This window comes from Budorcas taxicolor, chromosome 21, assembly GCF_023091745.1.
Source record: "Budorcas taxicolor isolate Tak-1 chromosome 21, Takin1.1, whole genome shotgun sequence".
Lineage (NCBI taxonomy): Eukaryota > Metazoa > Chordata > Mammalia > Artiodactyla > Bovidae > Budorcas > Budorcas taxicolor.
In genome coordinates, this window is record NC_068930.1 from 31,300,792 (window position 1) to 31,323,217 (window position 22,426).

Consider the following 22,426-nt stretch of genomic DNA (forward strand, 5'->3'; position numbering starts at 1 on the left):
GGAATCAGGTTGAGAGAGCTGGGCAGGATGTCTTTCATTGAGCCCCCTCTTAAACCTGTATTGTCTGGTTTACTCTGGGTGGGACCAGAGTCCCAAATGCACCCAGAGGATGGTGGGTAGACCCTCTAGCCTCAAACCTTGGAAAAGTAACCTAGCCTTCAGGTATCGTGGTACTGGTATCCCCAGTTCAAGCCTCCTTCTTGAGAGTGCAGCCTCCTAGGCAGCTCAACAGGGAGCAGTGCCCCAGGATGGGAGGAGTCTGGAGGGGATGAGTGGAGATTTAGGGGTCATAAGTAGTAAGATACAAGCCCTCTGGTGTTTGTTCAGACACATTCCACTCTAATTCACAGCCCAGGAAGCCATCTTTCCCTAGGCTCTGATTGCAGGTGGAACCAGAGTTGGGCATGGAGAAGTGCTGCCACCTTGTGGACATGTACAAGAACTACAACTTGCCCACCAGTGCTTACTGGCACCTCCAATTCAAAAGGCCTGTGGGGCTGTAAATGACAGCTGCCCTCAGGAAATGTCCTGCGGCAGGTATTGCAGAAATAAATTCCAAACACAACCGATTTTCAAGAAGCCAATTTCAAAGGTCAATTTTCCTCACATCCTCTAAAGAAAGAAAAACAGAACCCAAACGGTTACAGGACAAGATGCTCAGCATTCCTAATTATTACAGGAGAAATGTCAATCAAAATGACAACAAGAAATCAAATCCAACCTATCAGAATGGCCATTCTCACAAGTCTGCAAACAATAAATGCGGGAGAGAGCTGGGTGGTGATGGAACCTACTGATACAGTCAGTGGGAATGGAGCTTGCCAAAGCCCTAGAAAGTACAGCCTCTACATGCTAGAAAAAAAATCTTCCAAAAAACTAAGCCTAGAATCTCACATACCCCCAACTGGGCCTATATTCAAGAAAACCATCATTCAAAAAGACACGTGCACCCCAGCATTCACTGCAGCACTAGTTACAGGAGCTAAGACACAGATCAAGATGTCTTTTGACACACTGAAGATTAAAGAAGATGTAGTACACATATACCATGGACTCTCATTCAGCCATGGAAAAAAGCTACTGAAATTATGAAATTATGCCACTAAAAGTCACAAGGATGGAACTTGGCGTATTACAGACTAAGTGAAGTCAGCCAGGCAGAGAAAGAAAATAGCACATGATGTCCCTTGTAGACAAAATTTAAAAATAGATACAAAGGAGCAAATTTACAACACAAAAAGTGACTCTGAGAATTCAAACACAAACAGAAGTTTTTAAGAAAAAGTGAAAGAACAAGGATGAATTGTGACATCAGAGCCAACAGAGACACAGAAATCTGGATCTGTAATAGATAATTCAGAAGGATTATCTTTCTTTCTTTTCTTCCTTCTATCAAATATACACAGAAATTTGTATCTCTAAATGTACAGAGAAATCTCTATCTATAATAGATAATCCAAGATCATTATCTCCTTCCTTCCTTCCAGATATGCTCTGAAATCTGTATCTCTAACGTACTCACAGAAATCTGTATTTGTATTAGGTAATCCACAAGGATTATCTCTTGCCTCCCTTCCTTTCTTCCAGCACAAGTACACAGAAATACTTATTTCTAACATATACATAGAAGTTTGTTGCTGTAACAAATAATCCACAAGGACTAAGCCTTAAGTAAACAATGATTAATAAATAGAGGAAAACAATAGAATAGGAAAAACTAGAGATCTCTGCAAGAAAATCAGAGATACCAAGGGAACATTTCATGCAAAGATGGGCTCAATAAAGGACAGAAATGGTATAGACCTGACAGAGGCAGAAGGTATTAAGAAGAGGTGGTAAGAATACACAGAAAAACTACACAAAGATGGTCTTAATGAACCAGATAACCATGATGGTGTGATCACTCACCTAGAGCCAGACATCCTGGACTGCAAAGTCAAGTGGGCTTTAGGAAGCATCACTATGAACAAAGCTAGTGGAGGTGATGGAATTCCAGCTGAGCTATTTCAAATCCTAAAAAATAATGTTGTGAAAGTGCTGCACACAATATGCTAGCAAATTTGGAAAACTCAGCAGTTGCCATGGGACTGGAAAAGGTCAGGTTTCTTTCCAATCCCAATTGTGGAAAATGCCAAAAATGTTCAAACTACCACACAATTGCACTCATCTCACACACTAGCAAGGTAAGGTCCAAATCCTTCAAGCTAGGCTTCAATGATACGTGAACCAAGAACTTCCAGATGTACTAGCTGGATTGAGAAAAGGCAGAGGAGCCAGAGATCAAACTGTTAACATCTGTTGGATCATAGAAAAAGAAAGAGAATTCCAGAAAACCATCTACTTCTGCTTTATTGACTATGCTAAAGCCTTTGACTGTGTGGATCACAAGAAACTGTGGAAAATTCTTAAAGAGATGGGAATTCCAGACCAACTTACTTGCCTCCTGAGAAACCTGAATGCAGGGCAAGAAGCAACAGTTAGAACCAGACATGGAACATTAGACTGGTTCCAAACTGGGAAAGGAGTATGTCAGGCTGTATATTGTCACTGTGCTTCAGTTCAGTTCAATTCAGTCGCTCGGTCATGTCCTACTCTTTGCGACCCTATGGACTGCAGCACACCAGGCTTCCCTGTCCATCACCAACTCCCAGAGCTTACTCAAACTCATGTTCATTGAGTCAGTGATGCCATCCAACCATCTCAACCTCTGTCGTCTCCTTTTCCTCCCGCCTTCAATCTTTCACAGCATCAGGGTGTGAAATACCAGGCTGGATAAAGCACAAGGTGAAATAAAGATTTCTGGGACAAAAACAGAAATATAGACCAATGAAACAAGATAGAGAGCACAGGGATAAACCCACTCACCTATGGGTACCTTGTTTTTGATAAAGGAGCCAAGAATACACAATGGGGCAAAGACAGCATCTTCAATAAGTGGTGCTGGGAGAACTGGACAGTTACACGCAAAAGAATGAAATTATTTCACTTCCTAATGCCATACACAAAGATAAACTCAAAATGGATTAAAGACCTAAATATAAGACCAGAAACGATAAAACTCTTAGAGGAAAACATAGGCAGAACACTCAGTGACATAAATCAAAGCAAGATCTTCTATGGCCTACCTCCTAGGGTAATGGAAATAAAAACAAGAATAAACAAGTGGGACCTCATTAAATTTAAAAGCTTTTGCATAATAACAGAAACTACAAACAAGGTGAAAAGACAACTCTCAGAATGGGAGAAAATAATAGCAAATAAAACAACTGACAAAGGATTAATTTCTAAAATATACAAGCAGCTTATATAACTCAATACCAGAAAAACAAACAACTCAATCAAAAAGTGGGAAAAGGACATTTCTCCAAAGAAGACATACAGATGGCTAACACACACATGAAAAGATGCTCAATATCACTCATTATTAGAGAAATGCAAATCAAAACTATGATGAGATACCACTTCACACTAGTCAGAATGGCCATCATCAAGAAGTCTACAAACGATAAATGCTGGAGAGGGTGTGGAGGAAAGGGAACACTCTTGCACTGCTGGTGGGAATGTAAATTGATACAGCCACTATGGAAGACAGTATGGAGACTTCTTAAAAAGCTAGGAATATGACTACCATATGACCAGCATATGATATGACTAGCTATCATATGACTAGCAATCCCACAGGGTATATAGACTGTAGGGAACAAGGTATAAGGAAGGTTGAGAAGTGCTTGCAAACGAGACTCTCAACCAGGGCTGAACATTCTTGCAAATGAGATGTTCAGCTAAGAATCCTCTGTTTGCTCCCGTGGGAAAAGAACATTTCTTGCACACAAGGATGTTTCTCTGATTCCTCAAAAGGAACAGACCCAGGGACAGAACGGATTCTAAGTTGATAAGGAAGTTCCCCAAAACAAAGTCTTAGCTGCAGTAAATAAGTCAAGGTAAAGGTTATCTCGCCCTGCGCCTGCACACTGTATAGTCTCTGAATCATAGTGCTTGGCAGCTTGCCCTGTAGGTTGTTGTGCAAGGGATATAAAATAAAGCAGCTGTAAGAAGCAAGTGTTAAAATACAAAGATTCAAACCACTCTGCAGTGTTGGTGTTTCATTCCGTCGCCAGCATCTGGCGCCCAGCCCAGGGCACGACAGAACCGAAAGGGTAAGTACCCCGGGGCGAAACGCTGAAAGGGGGACTTTTGAGAAAAAGAGAAAAGAAAAAAAAATCCGGAAGGGTGAGCACCCCGGAGCGAAACGCTGAGAGGGGGACTTTCAAGAAAAAGAAAAAATTATGGGGAATTCCCCGTCTTTAAAGTCACAATATATGGAGCTGGTTAAGGGGCTCCTGCATTCCATAGGAATTAAAATGTCTACTCGCCGCTTGAGTGAGTTGTTCTGTCTTACAGAGCAGCATTGCTATTGGTTTCAATATCAAACAGAAGTACAGCTGAATTTGAAGGAATGGAAAGTGGCGCAGAAAGAGTTAAGAAGGCAGCATCAAAAAGGAAATGTGATTCCTTTAAGGCTGTGGACTCTCTGTAGCGCTATAACACAGGCTTTAAAATTAATGGCTGCTGATAGTGAGGCCGTCTCATGTTCTCTTAAGAAGGAAGATCCCCTGTATGAGGATGTGCCTATGAGTGAGGAGAAGGAAGATGAAGGTGAAAGGGGGGCTTCATCTCGGCCTCCGCTCAAACCCGCAGATGATAGTAAAGATTCATCCACTGAGCCAGATAGAGATGTGAGTTCTGGGGAGGATTCAGATTCTGTAGAGGCAATGACTACTGCCTTTCAAAAGGTTTTATCAAATAAAAAGCGAACTTCCAAGGCTGTTAAATCTTCTGCACCACTCTACGCATCCCTATTTCCAGTAGCTGCCAACAAGGCTGAGGTAGGCAGAGAGAATCAGCCATTTACATTTCCTGCTACTATGTTCTATGATGATAATGATCTTTCAGCGCCCCCTGGAGGTTTTGCGGATCCAACTCTCCTCTTTCCCATTATACGTCAGCATGATGCACAGCGGGAATGATTAATGTTCAATATATGCCTTTGGAGTATAAATTTTTTAAAGATCTTAAGGCCGCTGTTTCTCAATATGGTCCCCAATCTCCTTTTGTGTTATCAATATTAGAGAATGTGGGAACTTCTAAATTAATTCTTCCTCTTGATTGGGAATCTGTAGCTCAAGCTGTTTTAGAAGGATCTCAATGGTTACAGCTTCGTAGTTGGTGGGAAGAAGAAGCCCGAAAACAAGCTAGGATTAATGAGGGACAAAATCCACAAGGTCCTTTAGAAGATAAGTTGATGGGAGAAGGGCAGTATCAAGCTTTGAGGGAAGAAGCTCAGTACACAGATCAGGAATTACAACAGGTGAGTCAGGTTTTCTTAAGGGCGTGGCGTAGAGTGGTACCTACTGGACAGGCTCAACCGTCTTTTATGAAAACTATACAAGGTCCTAATGAGCCTTATACAGATTTTTTGGCCCGCCTTCGGGTGGCTATTGAACGGACAGTCGGTCAAGATGAGATCTCAAAAATTTTACTTGATACATTGGCATATGAAAATGCTAATCCAGAATGTAAAAGGATTTTGGGACCTTTAAAAGGACAAGGGGCTTCTGTGGCTGAGTTCATAACAGCATGCTCTGGAGTTGAAGGAGCTAAACATCAAGCCTCTGTTTTTGCAGCAGCTTTGGCAAAGGTTGTGAAACCTCAGAGGGGAAGAAACTGTTTTAATTGCGGGAAGCCAGGACATTTTCGAAAAGATTGCAAGAGACAAAAAGATGAGACAAAAAATGAACGATTGCCAGAAAAGCGACAGCCCTCAGGTCTTTGTAGGAGATGTGGCAAGGGAAAGCATTGGACTCAGGAGTGTAAATCCAAAACTGATCGGGAAGGGAATCCCTTAAGTGCCCCTTTGTCGGGAAACTTCCCAGTGGGCCTGAGCTCCTGGGGCCCAGGAACAGTACCGGGAGCTCCTTGCCAGTTTCCTGCACAGGTCAATGCCAATCTCGACAGCCAATTTCCTCGAATGGTGCTCAAATGATGATTTCAGATTTGAAGGCTGCTACATTAGGTAGTGCAGCTGCAGATCTTCCATTAGCTGAAAATGTTATTCTATCCCCAGGAGGAGGTGTTTATAAATTACGGACTAATGTTTTTGGCCCATTACCAAGAGGAACTTTTGGGTTAATTTTGGGACGAAGTAGTGCAACATTAAGAGGACTGACTGTATACCCAGGAGTAATTGATTCTGACTATGTTGGGGAAATTTTAATTATGGTTTCTACATCACAAACTCTTTCTTTACTAGCAGGGGAACGGATTGCACAACTTCTCTTGTTACCTTGTCACCCGTTTTCTTCATATTCAAATGAGAGAGTCGGTGGTTTGGAAGTACAGGAAAAAGTATACTTTGGGAAATGCTCATTAATGACTCTCGTCCTTTAATGTCACTGATTATTGAAGGTAAACAGTTTGAAGGATTAGTGGATACAGGAGCAGATTTTTCGGTTATTTCTCTCCAGCAGTGGCCTAATGACTGGAAAAAAGAAAAAATTCCTTTTGTTTTAACAGGCTTAGCATCAATAGCAGATGTGTGGAGAAGCGCTCAACCTTTGTCATGCCAATTGTCTAATGGAAAGAAAGTATTTATTTCTTTTTACATTGTTAACATACCTATTAATATCTGGGGAAGGGATCTTTTATTTTCTTTAGGAACAACGCTGACCATCTCGTCGGAAAACTGGTAGCCACTGCTCAGATTCCTCAAGCTCTCCCATTGAAATGGTTAACTGATGTCCCTAAATGGGTTGAGCAGTGGCCGCTTCCAAAAGTGAAGCTCGAGGCTTTAGAACAATTAGTAGAACAGCTTCAATCCAGCCATATCGAACCTTCCACGTCTCCTTGGAATTCCCCTGTTTTTGTCATTAAGAAAAAATCTGGTAAATGGAGAATGTTGACTGATTTAAGGGAAGTTAACAAATGTATAGAACCTATGGGAGCTTTGCAATTAGGTCTCCCTTCTCCTGCTTTGATTCCACAGGATTGGTCTTTGATGGTTTTAGATTTGAAGGATTGTTTTTTTAATATTCCTTTGCAAATAAAAGATAGAAATAAATTTGCTTTTACTATTCCAGTGTATAATCATGGGCAGCCCGTAAAACGTTATCAATGGACAGCGTTGCCTCAAGGAATGATTAATAGCCCTACACTGTCAGGAGTTTATTGATCGTGCTCTTATTACTGTGAGGCAACAATTTTCTAATTGCCTTCTCTATCATTATATGGATGATCTTCTATTGGCAGCTCCTAGTAAAGAGGAACGAGAGAAATTTTTTATTCATGTGAAGAAAGCTTTAAGTGATTTTAATCTTCAAATTGCTCCTGAAAAAATTCAAACTGAATTTCCTATTTCATATTTAGGTGCTATTTTGGAACGACAAAGAATAAAACCTCAAAAGGTCCAAATTAGACGAGATAATTTGAAAACTCTTAATGATTTTCAGAAGCTTTTGGGTGATATTAACTGGTTACATCCCATATTAGGGATCCCTACACATTAATTGCACCATGTATTTTCTACTTTGGAGGGTGATGCTGCTCTTAACAGTCCTCGATCTCTTACTTCTCAAGCAAAAGAGGAATTACACTTTGTAGAGCAACGGTTGAATGAAGGGTTTCTTACTTATCTGCAACAGGATCAACCTATATATTTCATAGTGTTCCATACTCCCTATTCTCCTACTGGAGTTATTGCTCAATCTGCAGGGTTGATTGAGTGGGTATTTTTACCCAATAACTATACAAAAAACCTTACTACTTATATGGATAGAATTGCTTTCCTTATTTTGAAAGGTCGAGGCCGTATTACTCAGTTAATTGGAAGTGACCCTCAAACAATTATTACTCAACTTACTTCCAAATATCTAATTGCTTACAGTTCAATGAAAATTGGCAGATAGCTCTTGCATCTTATTCAGGGACTTTTTCTAATCAATATCCTCAATCTAAAATGATAGATTTTCTTTGACATACATCAATGGTTTGTAAATCTCCTATATCTAATACTCCAGTTGAAGGAAAAACTATTTTTACAGATGCCAATAAAAATACTGCTGGCTATTGGACTGATACTATTTCTAAAGTTGTTCCACATTCCTTTTCTTCCGTGCAGCCTGCTGAACTTTGGGCCATTTGTTTGGCATTACAGGATTTTTTTTTGATATTCCTATTAATATTGTTTCTGATTCTAAATATGCAGTCTTTTCATGTATTTATCTTCCTGAAGCTACTCTACCGGTAACTTTAAAAACTAATATTGATAAATTATTTTTTCAGGTTCAACAATTATTAATTAGGCAAACTAACCCTGTCTTTTTTACTCATATTCGAGCTCATTCTTCTCTCCCCGGACCATTATCTCAAGGAAATGCAAATATAGATGCCTTACTTTATCCTTTACAGTCTGCAACACAAGAACATTGCTTACATCATACTAATTCTAAAGGGTTACAAAAAACTTATTCGTTAACACGAAAACAAGCTCAACGTTCTTGTTCGTTCTTGTTCCATACGTGCACCATTTTTTTTGCCCTTTGCCCCTCCTGGAGTAAATCCCACAGGATTACAATCTAACCAAATCTGGCAAATGGATGTTGTTTTTATTTCTTTATTCAGTAAACAGAAATATGTTCATCATACTATAGATACCTATTCTCATTTTCAATGGGCTACAGCTTTAAGTTCAGAAAAGGCAGATTCTGTTATTACTCATTTACTATTTTGTTTTGCTATTATGGGCATACCTATAGAATTAAAAACTGATAATGCTCCTGCATATCAATCCTCTAAATTATCTCAATTTTTAGAACAATATCATATTAAGCACACTTTTGGTATTCCTTATAATAGTCAAGGACAAGCTATAATTGAAAGAGCTAATCGGACTCTTTGAGAATACATTGAAAAAATAAGAAAGGGGAAAAAGGGTGTGATATCACCAAGGGATGTATTAAATAAAACACTATTAACTCTTAACTTTTTGAATGTCTGGGGAAAAAGTAAGATGACTCCAGCAGAACAGCATTTTGGCAATTCAGAAAAGAAGACAAAAAGCTTTGAACATTCCCAGGTATGGTATAAGGATGAGATAAAGGGATGGATTCCAGCAGTACTTCACTTCTTGGGGCGAGGGTATGCTTTTTTTTCTGTGAATAATTCCAGGATCTGGGTTCCATTGAGATTGGTTAAGTTGCAGGATGAGCGACCCGTTCGTGCGCCAGTTTCAGGAACTGTCAATGCAGAGGACTTTCACCTTTGCGACAAGAGAGGCAGGTCCACCGACATGGGGACAGTTGAAGAAACTGACTCAAGAAGCTGAGAGAACATTGCAGAAAGCAGGACAACCATTGAATCCTACTAATCTTTTGTTGGCCATGATGGCGGTGGTAACTTGCCAGGTAATGTATGTGGAAGCCGCAAACTATACTACTGGGCCTATATCCCTAATCCTCCTTTGGTGCGGGCGGTGTCCTGGGGTGAAGTAGAAGTCCAAGTTTGTACTAACGAAACTAATTTTTTCCCTCCACCTGATTGTGGAGGGATTGAGCAATTATCCCAGCATGTACAAAATTATAACGTTACTAATCTTACTATAGCAGCTGAAGGTATTCCTTTATGTATAGGAGGGCATTCTTTTTGTCTGTCTACAAAAACACACTCACATCATTCTTATAATACTTGGGGAGTTAATTATAGGGGACAACACTTTGCAGTTTTTACTGTGCTCATTTCTTCTCGTGGCTTTAATACTTCACGGTCTTATTTAAATAAGAGTAAGAGGATACATATGTCCCTCTGCCCTGCTTCATTTTTTGAAGCATCTTTATCACGTCTGGAGTGGGAACATTGCAGGGATCATGACCCTCGTCTAGTTATGAATTTTTCAAATCATGTAATTGTAGATTGGAGTCCTACTCATGGAGAATTTTTAGAAAAATGGTCTAAGCGATCTTTAAAATGGCATCGCATAAATGGTACCTTGAATGGTCAAGGAAATGAAACTGTAAAATGGCAACATTTTGCATTGGTTCCACCTCAATTACAAATGGATGGGCACCCTCAATTACAAGGAGATATATGGAAATTATGGGCAGTGTCAGGTGACCTTACTATATGGACGGGAAACTTTATTTTAAATATTAATGATCCTAAGGGGCCATTTCAAGTTCACTTGCATATTAATAAATCTTACTCTGCTATAGCGTGTGTAAAATTTCCTTATTCTTTACTGTATGGGCAATGGATTTGGAATGAAATTTTGGGAGTTATATCATGTTCTGATTGTAACTTGACTCAATGTATAAATCATTCCTGGTGGGAAAATGTTGAAAACAAGATGGTCCATTCCAGTAATTACTCTTTGGTCATTGTGAAAGCACGGACTGAACTCTGGTTGCCTGCTAATCTTACTCGACCTTGGTCGGACTCTTTTGCTGTCACTCATCTTGTGAATGCTGTACAAACTCTTCTCCATCGATCTCGAAGAATGCTTGGCATTGTCATCGCATCAATTCTCGCCGTGGCTTCAGTAACAGCAACAGCAACTGGAGCAGGTCTTGCTTTGCATCAGGGCATACAGACTGCTGATTTTGTCAGGGAGTGGCATAAGGATGCTCATTTATTGTGGCAACAACAGCATGATTTGGACGCTCAATTGGCTACTGATGTATTGAATTTACAACACACTGTTTCCTGGTTAGGAGATCAAGTGACTGTGTTAGCTACAAAGAGTGTGTTAAAATGTGATTGGAACTCATCTCACCTATGTGTAACCCCTGCTCCCTTTAATATGAGTGAGGGTTAAGAAAAGGTGAAAAGGTCTTTAGTGGGACACCAGAATTTAACTGCTGAAATTATGGAATTGAAACAAACTACTCAACTTTTAGTAAGACGCTGCCTGATATTCTTGGTTCTGATATACTGAAGAGTCTTCAAGAAGGATTAGATAACCTTAATCCTTTAGGGCATGTATCTACATTGTTAACAACATCCTTTGTAAATGCTTTGTTAACTGTTGCTTTACGTTTTATTGCTTTTATAGTCTACCGGTGCTGGCAAAAAGGGAAACAATTGAAAGAAGAAGCTTTGCAAACTCAAGTGCGTATTCAGCACCTGCAAGAAAAGAAAGGGGGAGATGTAGGGAACAAGGTATAAGGAAGGTTGAGAAGTGCTTGCAAACGAGACTCTCACAGGGCTGAACATTCTTGCAAACGAGATGTTCAGCTAAGAATCCTCTGTTTGTTCCCATGGGAAAAGAACATTTCTTGCACACAAGGATGTTTCTCTGATTCCTCAAAAGGAACAGACCCAGGGACAAAACGGATTCTAAGTTGATAAGGAAGTTCCCCAAAACAAAGTCTTAGCTGCAGTAAATAAGTCAAGGTAAAGGTTATCCCGCCCTGCGCCTGCGCACTGTATAGTCTCTGAATCATAGTGCTTGGCAGCTTGCCCTGTAGGTTGTTGTGCAAGGGATATAAAATAAGGCAGCTGTAAGAAGCAAGTGTTAAAATACAAAGATTCAAACCACTCTGCAGTGTTGGTGTTTCATTCCATCGCCAGCAATAGACATATACTCTGAGGAAACCAAAATTGAAAAAGATACGTGTACCTCAATGTTCACTGTAGCAGCATTTACAATAGCTAGAGCATGGAAGCAACCTAGATGTTCATCAACAGATGAATGGATAAAGAAGCTGTGGTATGTATGTATGTGTATACACACACACACTGGAATATTACTCAGCCATAAAAAGGGACACATTTGAGTCAGTTCTAATGAGGTGGACGAACCTAGAGCTTATTATACAGAGTAAGTCAGAAAGAGAAATATAAATATCATATCAGTTCAGTCGCTCAGTCATATCCAACTCTTTGCAACCCCATGGATTGCAGCACGCCAGGCCTCCCTGTCCATCACCACCTCCCGGAGCTTACTCAAACTCATGTCCATTGAGTCAGTGATGTCATCCAACCATCTCATCCTTTGTCATCCCCTTCTTCTCCAGCCTTCAATCTTTCCCAGCATCACTCTCCACAGAGTGGTGTTTCAGGAAATAGGATTTGGCCAAGGAATAGGGGTAAAGAAGAAAGAAGGAATGGGACATAAGCCTTAAGTGTTTCTTCTGGCACTTTCCACTCTAATTGACAATCCGGGAACACGACTTTCCCCAAGGCTCTATTTCCTCAGTAAGGAGTTGGGCATAAAGACATGCTGCCACCTTGTGGCCATTTCCCATAACAACAACTTTAAAATAGATGCTCCTGGGCACTTAACATTCACAAGGCCTGAGGGGCTTAAGTGAAAAAACACCTGCCCTCAAGAAATGTCCTAGGGGAGGTCATCGGAAAAATATTAAAACAGAGAAGTCATTCAATCAGCCAATTTGAATAAGTAAGTTTAACTCACACTGTTTTAAAAAATCACATGCAAGGATGTCAACATCACTAAATATGAGAGAAATGCAAATCAAAGCTTCAACAAGGTATCACCTCACACCAGTCAGAAAGGCCATAGACAGAAATGCTACAAACAATAAATGCTGGAAAGGGTATACAGAAAAGGGAACTTTCCTGCACTGATGCTGGGAATGGAAATTGGGAGCAGCCACTTGGAGGACATTGGGCAGGTTCCTTAGCATGAAAATGAGAATGAAATTAGACTACTCCCTAACACCAAACATAAAAATAGACAGCAAGTAGATGAAAGGTCTAAATACAAGGACAGATACAATGGAACCCTTGAGTAAAAAAAGCAGAACACATGTTGACATAAAATGCAGCAAGATCTTTTTTGATCCACCTCTAAGAATCAGTACAAATAAAACAAAAATAAATGAATGGGACATAATAGATATTAAAAACATTTTCACAACAAAGGAAACTATCAGTGAAAGAAAAAGATGATCAGAATTAAAAAAATTCATGCAAAAGAAAATAGCCACAGGAAAATTATCTCTACACATACAAACAACTCATAAAGCTCAATAAAATCCAGTAAAAAATTGGCCCAAGATCTAAATGCACATTTCTCCACAGAAGGCATAGAGATGGCTATAAAGCACAAGAAAAGATTTTCAGCATCACTAGTTCTTAGAGAAAGGCAAATCAATTGTCCAATGAATCAGAATGATTGTTTCAAAAACTCTACAACAATAAATTCTGCAGAGAGAAGAAAACCCTCCCACCATGGGTGGGAATATAAATGGATACATCCACTAGGGAAAACACTATGGAAGTTCTCTAAAAAACTAAACATAAAAAAACCTAAGCACAAAAGTACCAAGTAACCCAGCAATTCGTACCTAGGCATAGACCAGAGAAGACCAAAGTTTTAAAAGATACCTGCCCCCCAACGATTACAGCAACACTAGGTACAATAGCAAAGACCAGGAAGCAACTTAAATGTACAAGGACAGATGAATGGATACAGAAGATGTGGATACACACAATGCAATATTACTCAGAAATAAAGAGGGATGGATGAGATGGCGCCATTTTCAGTTACAGGGAAGAAACTAGAGATGAGCCTACTAAATGAACTGAGACAGGGAAAGACAGGTATCATAGGATATCGTTTCTGGTGGAACCTAAAAATGGATACGTCAAGGCTGTATATTGTCACCCTGCTTATTTAACTTATATGCAGAGTACATCATGAGAAATGCTGGGCTGGAAGAAACACAAGCTGGAATCAAGATTGTCGGGAGAAATATCAATAACCTCAGATATGCAGATGACACCACCCTTATGGCAGAAAGTGAAGAGGAACTAAAAACCTCTTGATGAAAGTGAAAGAGGAGAGTGAAAAAGTTGGCTTAAAGCTCAACATTCAGAAAATGAAGATCATGGCATTCAGTCCCATTACTTCATGGGAAATAGATGGGGAAAGAGGGGAAACAGTGTCAGACTTTATTTTTTGGGGCTCCAAAATCACTGCAGATGGTGACTGCAGCCATGAAATTAAAAGACGCTTCCTCGGAAGAAAAGTTATGACCAACCTAGATAGCATATCCAAAAGCAGAGACATGACTTTGCCAACTAAGGTCCGTCTAGTCAAGGCTATGGTTTTTCCAGTAGTCATGTATGGATGTGAGAGTTGGACTGTGAAGAAGGCTGAGTGCCGAAGAACTGATGCTTCTGAACTGTGGTGTTGGAGAAGACTCTTGAGAGTCCCTTGGACTGCAAGGAGATCCAACCAGTCCATTCTGAAGGCAATTAGCCCTGGGATTTGTTTGGGAGGAATGATGCTAAAGCTGAAACTCCAGTACTTTGGCCACCTCATGTGAAGAGTTGACTCATTGGAAAGACTTTGATGCTGAGAGGGATTGGGGGCAGGAGGAGAAGGGGACGACAGAGGATGAGACGGCTGGATGACATCACGGACTCGATGGACGTGAATCTGAGTGAACTCCGGGAGTTGGTGATGGACAGGGAGGCCTGGCATGCTGAGATTCACGGGGTCACAAAGAGTTGGACACGACTGAGAGACTCCACTGAACTGAAAAATGGATACAAATGAACTTTTTACAAGAGAATCAGCCTCAGAGATTTAAAAAAGAAACTTATGGTTACCAAAGAAGAAAGTTGAAGCCGGCAGAGAGAAATTAGCTGGTTCAGATAAATATATATACCATAAAAAATGTGCTGACGGGATCTTAATAGTCACAAGTCTGACAGGGCTGTAAACGGATACCCACACTCAAGAAATGTCTTGGGGTAAATCATCAGAAAAGAATTCCAAACAGGGCCAATTTTCAGGAAAGCAGATTCAAGAGGTAAATTGTACTCACAAGGTGTAAAATAACAAAAGTACATGGAAACATACTTCACATCAGCAATTATTAAATCAATGTCAATCAAAACTACAATGAAGTATCACCTCACACTGGTCACAATGGCCATCATGGAAAAGATCTGCAAAGAATAAATACTGCAGAGAAAGTACAAAAAAGGGAATCCTCCCACCATCTTGGTGGGAATGTAAATGGTGAATGGAGACACTATTGAAAACAGCAAGAATTTCCTTGAACACTAAACATACAGGTATCATATGATCCTGCAATCCCACTCCCAGGTTTAGTTCTGGAGAAGTTCATCACTCAAAATGACATGTGCACCCCAATTTTCAGGCTAGCACTATTTACAACAGCCAAGACACAGAATCCACTGAAATGTCCACTGACAGAAAAATGAAGACTATGTGGTATATCTATACACTGGAATACTACTCAGTCATGAAACAGGATGAAATAATGATATTGGCAGCCCCATGGAGGGACTGAGAAATTTTCATACCAAGTGGGGTAAGTCAGAGAAAAGGATAAATATCCTATTATGTACAGGTGGAATCTATAAATTCATACCAATGAACTAATGTACAAAACAGAAATGGATTCACAGATTATGAAAACCAAATTCTGATTATCAAAAGAAAGTTAAAAGGGAGGGATAAATGAAGAGTTTTGATTAATATATAAACACTAATATTTATCAAATTGAGAATCTAATAGGACCTACTGAATAGAGAAGGGAACTCTATTGAAAAAACTGTAATGGCCTATATGAGGAAAAAAATGGAAAAAAGAATAGATATACTTCTATATAAAATCGAATCAAGTTCCTATACACATAAAACCAATGAAACAATGGAAATCAACTCTAGTCCACTATAAAATAAAAATTAAATTACAAAGAAATTATCTGAGCTTGGTGAAGGGGAAATCAGATAGTAGTGACACTATGAATTAGACATGTGATATGCTATGATATTAATACGACACCTCCAAAGGTTTTCACTCAGCAGAACACACAGCAGCAACCCACTAAGGTGCCTGATCTCATATGAATGCAACAAGATGAAGAAAAAGGACCACAGGTTAATCAGGGCAACACCCTCAATTCAGATGTTGGGAATCTCAGAGGGGACAGAACACACTGCAGATAAAGACCAGATATGTGGTCTCAGGTACAGGATCTTGTCCCATGTAGAGGGGGTGAGACCACACAATCCCCAGACTCTGCACCTGGTGTCCCACGACCCTTGGTTAGGACACCAGGTCTCTGCTGGTTGGGCCCCTAAGGTGAAAACAAGTGGGCTCCTGTAACCTCCTGGGAAGATGTAAAGCAGTGTAGAGTCAATCTCTCCCCACGCTTGTCCCAGGGAAGACCTCCTCTTTTCCTTTTGGTTCTATATGATACTCACTGTTTTTATGGCTGTCATGATAACGTTGAACACACTACTTTGTTTCTGGCAGGCTCAGTCCTTTCTTGTTCTACTGAGGTGTTGAGAAGACAAACACGAGGTGCAGGGCTGGAAGACGAGGGGTAAGTCTGGTCTCTGCTGAATAGGGATGGCCGATTGGAAGGAGATCACAGCAGCAACCTCACCTGCTGCCCATTGACTTTTTGCCTGATCCATGTGCCCTGCAATCAATTTACCAGGTAAGCCTACCTCCCTCCCCACCATGCTCATCCTGGTGAATCGGAGTAATTACCAGGTAGACATCTGAGGAAGCTCCAGGAGCCCCAGGGAGGGTGAACCTTGCAGGGGTAAAGAGGCAAACAGGCACAGGCCTGTATAAAGTGAATACTGTAAAGCATGAATTCCTAAACACCAGTGAAGCTCTCATGTATTCTTCCTTTTTCTTGGTTGTGTGTGTGTGTGGTCTCCCCATACATATAATCCTGACCTATGCAGATGGAATGAGGCTCACACAGTGCCTAGTCTCCCAACCTGGGGTCACACATCCCCTTGGTCAGGACACCATGGCTTTGGTCAGCAGGCCCCTAATGTGTAAACAAGCCAGGTCTCTGGGGCTTCCTAGGACCCTAGAAAGAAGTGTAGGGACCATCTCCTCTCCCCTCAATTATCCCTGAGAAGTCAGGCACCTCCTGTTTTCACTTTGGTTCTGTGTGATTTTTTGCTGGTTTGAATGCTCATGCTAGAGGTGAACACAGTACCTCGGTTCTGGCAGGCTCTTTCTTGTCGCTCTGAGTGCTGAGAAAACACAGGAAAACTGGGCTGAAAGACAAGGGGCAGCTCTGTTCTCTTCAGAGGAGAGAGTCGACTGGAAGGGGATCACAGCAGCAAACTCATCTGCTGCCCATTGGCTTTTTGCCTGAACCCTGTGCCCTGGAATCAATTCACCAGGTGAACCTGCCTCCCTACTCAACCTGAATGTGCTGGAACACTGGAATGATTACCAGGTAGCCCACCTGAGGGGTCTCCAGGAGCCCCAGGAAGGTGAACCCTGCAGGGGACAGACTAGGAGCCCGACTGCAGCACTGACCCTCGGGAGGGCCAGGGAAGCCCACTAAGGAGGGCACGGTTCCCAGAGAAGCCCACCCAGCCCCAGAGCCCAGACATCTGAGCACTGACGCTCAGACGCAGGCACGGAGTTTCCCAGACAGAGGCTAGGCCTGCACCCGGGTCTCCACGTCCCAGCGCACACAGAACAGTCAGGCCTAAATGTTCTCATTGTAAAAAGTGCATGGTCAAGTCTCAACATCATCAGTGTAGACTTAGAGAGGTCTAAACCTACCATGGAGAAGGAAATGGCAACCCACTCCAGTATTCTTGCCTGGAGAATCCCAGGGATGGGTGAGCCTGGTGGGCCGCCATCTATGGGGTCACACAGAGTCGGACACGACTGAAGCGGCTTAGCAGTAGCAAACCTACCATGTAGATGGAACTTGGTCAGGTTCAAACTAGTTTAGGGCTGGTCTCCCAGGAGGCACAGGTCACACACATGCAGGGTCTCTCATCATTGGACAGGGGCTTACCTTCTTGTGGGAACTAGGATGTACATTTCTTGAAGAAGAAATCATCACTCGGCTCCACACTTCACCCACACCAGGAAAGAAAGAATCTTGTCATTAAACATCTCAACAGGCAAAACAACATTACCAATTTCTCTAGCCACATGATGGTCAGGATCCAGGGGAGATCCAGGAATTTCTTAGAGTGCAGCCCAGTGTCCTGTAAAGACAGACAGGAAGTGACCTGATTCCAGCATCCCAGGCTTCCAGCAGGAGGCGACCACACTAGAAGCCTCTGAAACAGTATATTCTTTATCAGAATAAAAATATATTGTTGAAATTGCAAGCATACTAATTATTATTTGCAAACCTAAAATATTGTTAAGAGCTTGGCACCCTAATCATTGCAGTTCTCGTTGGTTCCTTTGTATTCAGATTTTCTGGGTAGAAACAAGCCATCATTTCAAGTTAGTTTCTTCTTATTCTGTTATTTGTTGTTATATGAATGAAAGGTCAAATTTGAAGAAAAAAAAATTAGAATTTTTCTGCAAAAAGTACTGACTCAAAGAGCCCATAAGCTGCATGTACTTTGCCTTCTAATAGTTTCATTTTCCTCCCTGAAGAAACCTGAACAAATAACCCTCCTGATTTTGTTAAAATTTATTTATTTTTTAATTGAAGGATAATTGCTTTACAGAATTTCGTTGTTTTCTGTCAACTATCAACATGAATCAGCCATAGGTATTCATATGTCCCCTCCCTCTTGAACCTCCCTCCTACCCCCCTCCCCTACCTACAAAGACCCTGTTTGAGTTCCCTGAATCATACAGCAAATTCCCATTGGCTATCTGTTTTACATATGGTATTGCAAGGTTCCATGTTACTCTCTTCATACATCTCACCCCTGATATTTTTGCTTCTCTGTTCAAACTGAGCTAAAATGAAATTGATATACCTATCAACAATTAAGAGTTTTTCAGTTTTGAGATGTCATACCAGGGTAACAGGGACTGGAGAAAATGGAACGCTCCTACGCTACTGGTAAGCAAACCACATCATTAAAATAAACTTTTGGGTGTTGGTTCAAGTACATACCAGAATATTGTCTGAAATGTTAGTCACTTAGTCGTGTCCAATTCTTTGTGACCCCCATGGACTGTAGCCCTCCAGGCTCATCTGTCCATGGGATTCTCCAAGCAGGAATCTTGGAGTGGGTAGCCATTCCCTTCTCCAGGGGATCTTCCAGACTCAGAGATTAAGCCCAGGTCTCCTGCATTCCAGGCATATTCTTTACCATCTGAGCCACCAGAGAAGCCCAGAATATTGTACAGACCCCAATTAAAACTGTCTAAAATTCTCACTGACAGGGTCACCACCTTTGGGCATAAGGATGTCCTGCAGTCTTCTGGAAATTCCCCACAGCAGCAACCTTAAAAGTTTTGCTTCTGAATACTTAATATTCACAAAAATTGCTGGGCTCTAAATGACACTTGATATCAAGAAGTCTCCAGAGCTAAAGAAAAAAAGATGCAAAAAAGGTCAAACTATCAGAAGAAAATACCAAGAGATAAATACAGTCTATAAGTTTTTCTTAAGAAAGCACAGAAAAAGGTTCTCAGGTGAATAATTAGACACAGGACAATCAAAATGACAACAATGTATGGCCGTGGAGAAGTCCAAAAGATCACTCTCAAACATTCTAGAGACAAAGAACGTGAGAGTCAGGTGAAGAAAAAAGACCCTTAGATAGTGCTGGTGAATGTTTATTGGTAATGTTCGTTGGAGGACATATGTAGATGTGCATTTTTAACAGCTGAGACAGACAGACCCTATAATCTGGCAGCCCAACTGCTGAGAGTGTATGTGGAGAAAACCAGATTTTAGAAAACTTGTGCACACAAGCAGACACTGCAGCAGTTCACAAAATAGCCCAGATATGGAAGTAAGCAAATGTACATGGACAGACGAATGGAGAAAGAAAAAGGAATACACGCATGCAAAGAAATATGGTTCTGACTTAAAAAAATGAGATAATGTCAACTGCAGGGACACAGATAAATCTAGAGGTAATATCATTGGGTAAAGTCAGTTAGATGGAGAGAGGGAATTATTATATGATATCATGTACAGGAAATAGGTACTCACTGCATGCGTGCATGCTAAGGTGCTTCAGTACTATGAGCTTATTGACATGTGAAATAAACAGTCTTAGGCAATAAACTTATGGTCACCCATGGGGAATGGTGGGAAAAAAGGCATAAATTAGGAGGGAGGAAATAATTCATACCCACAAATACATAAAAAATAAGTGATCAACATGGGTCTACTTGAGAAAGTGTGTTGGACTAAACACACTGTAATAACCTACATGATTTTTAAAAAAAACCCCAAAAGATGAATATATACAGAAATAAGTATAACTGAACAAGATTTTGTACACCTATAACATAACCTTGTAAGTCATTTTTAGTCCAATTAAAAATACATATTATTAGGGGAAACAAAAGTATTAAAGAGACCCAAGCTTTGGGTGGCTTCTTCTCACATATTCCACTCTAGTTTACAAATGCGCTCTAAGACTACAACTCAGGCCTTGGATCCCATAGTAATAAAACTTGGGCATGAAGGTGTTCCTCTGCCTTGTGTCCATTTTTCAAAACAGCAACCTAAAAATACTGCTCTAAGTTACTTCATATTCACAAGCGGTGCTGGGATCTAAATGATACATGACCTTAAAAAATTTTCAAGGGAATCCCATCAAAACAAGTTCAAAGTTGGCAGACTTTCAAGAAAAATACTTTCAACTGTAAATTCTCATCATACTGTTTTAAAAAATACCCAAGTTGCTGAACATCGTGATCTATGAGAGATGTGTGAGCCAAGAGCATAATGAGGGATCACTCTGCACCAGTGTGAAAGGCCATTGTGAACATTCTGCAGAGAAGAAACAGTGAAAAGGCAGAGACTATGGAACCCATTTATGGTGCTTGTAGCAGGTAAAAGATAAAAACAGCATAGAGATGAAAATGGAACTGCCTTAAAAAAATAAAAATAAAGCTACTATAAGATCCTGCAGAAGCACTCCAAGGAATATTTGAGAAGAAGACAACATTTTGAAATGCACATGCAACCGAGTTAGCACTGGACTATACTTTACAATAGCCAAAAAAATGGAAATAAACATATTGTCAACGGGGAGATAAACGGATAAAGAAAAAGAGACCCATGTACACAATGGAACATGACTCTGCCAGAAGAAAATGAAATAATGTAATTTTCAAGGACACTGAGTTTGTTCAGACACATGTCCACTGAGTCGGTGATGCTATCTAACCATCTCTTCTATAGTTGCCCCTTCTCCTTTCACCTTTGATATTTCCCAGCATCAGGGTCTTTTCCAATGAGTCGCTCTTCGCATCAGGTGGCCAAAGTAATGGAGCTTCAGCTTCAGCAACAGTCCTTCCAGTAAATGATCAGGTTTGATCTCCTTGCTGTCCAAGGGACTCTCAAGAGTCTTCTCCAGAACCACAATTCAAAAACATCAGTTCTTCAGTGCTCTGCCTTCTTTATCATCTAGTTCTCACATCTGTACATGACTACTGGAAAGACCATAGCCTTAACTATACAGACTTTTGCCGGCAAAGTGATGTCTTTGTTTTTTAACACACTGTCTAGGTTTGTCATCGCTTTCCTGCCAAGAAGCAACAGTCTTCTAATTTCATGGCTGCAGTCACCATCCACAGAGATTTCAGAGCCCAACAAGAGGAAATCTGTCACTGCTTTCGCCTTTTCCCCTTCTACTTGCCGTGACGTGATGGGACTGGATACCGTGGTCTTAGTGTTTTTAATGTTAAATTTTAAGCCGGCTTTTTCACTGTCCTCCTTTGCCCTCATCAGGAGGGTCTTAAGTTCTTCTTCACTTCCTGCCATTAGAGTGGTATCATCCACATATCTGAAGTTGTTGAAATTTCTCCTGGCAATCTTTATTTCAGCTTATAACTCATCCAACCTGGCATTTCTCATGATGTGCTCTGCATGTAAGTTAAATAAACAGGGTGACAACAAAAATAGCCTTGCCGTACTCCTTTCTCAGTCCTGAACCAGTCAGTTGTTTCATACAAGGTTTTAACTGTTGGCTCTTGACCCGCATACAGGTTTCTCTGTATGTGGAGACAGGTTAGATAGTCTGGTATTCCTATCTCTTTAAATAAGAGTTTTCCACAGTATGTTGTGATCCACACAGTCAAAGGCTTTAGCATAGTCAATGAAACATAAGTAGACGTTTTTCTGGAATTCCCTTGCTTTCTCTATGATCCAGCGAATGTTGGCAATTTGATCTCTGGTTTCTCTGCCTTTTCTAAACCCAGCTTGAATATCTGGAAGTTCTTCACATAATGCTGAAGCCTAGTTTGGAGGGTTTTGAGCATAACCTTACTAGCATGGGTGTGTGTGAAGTTGTTCAGTCGTGTCCAACTCTTTGCAACCCTGTGGACTGTAGCCCACCAGGCTCCTGTGTCCATGGGATTCTCCAGGCAAGAATACTGGAGTGGGTGGCCATTTCCTTATCCAGGTGATCTTTCCAACCCAGGGATCGAACCCAGGTCTCCTG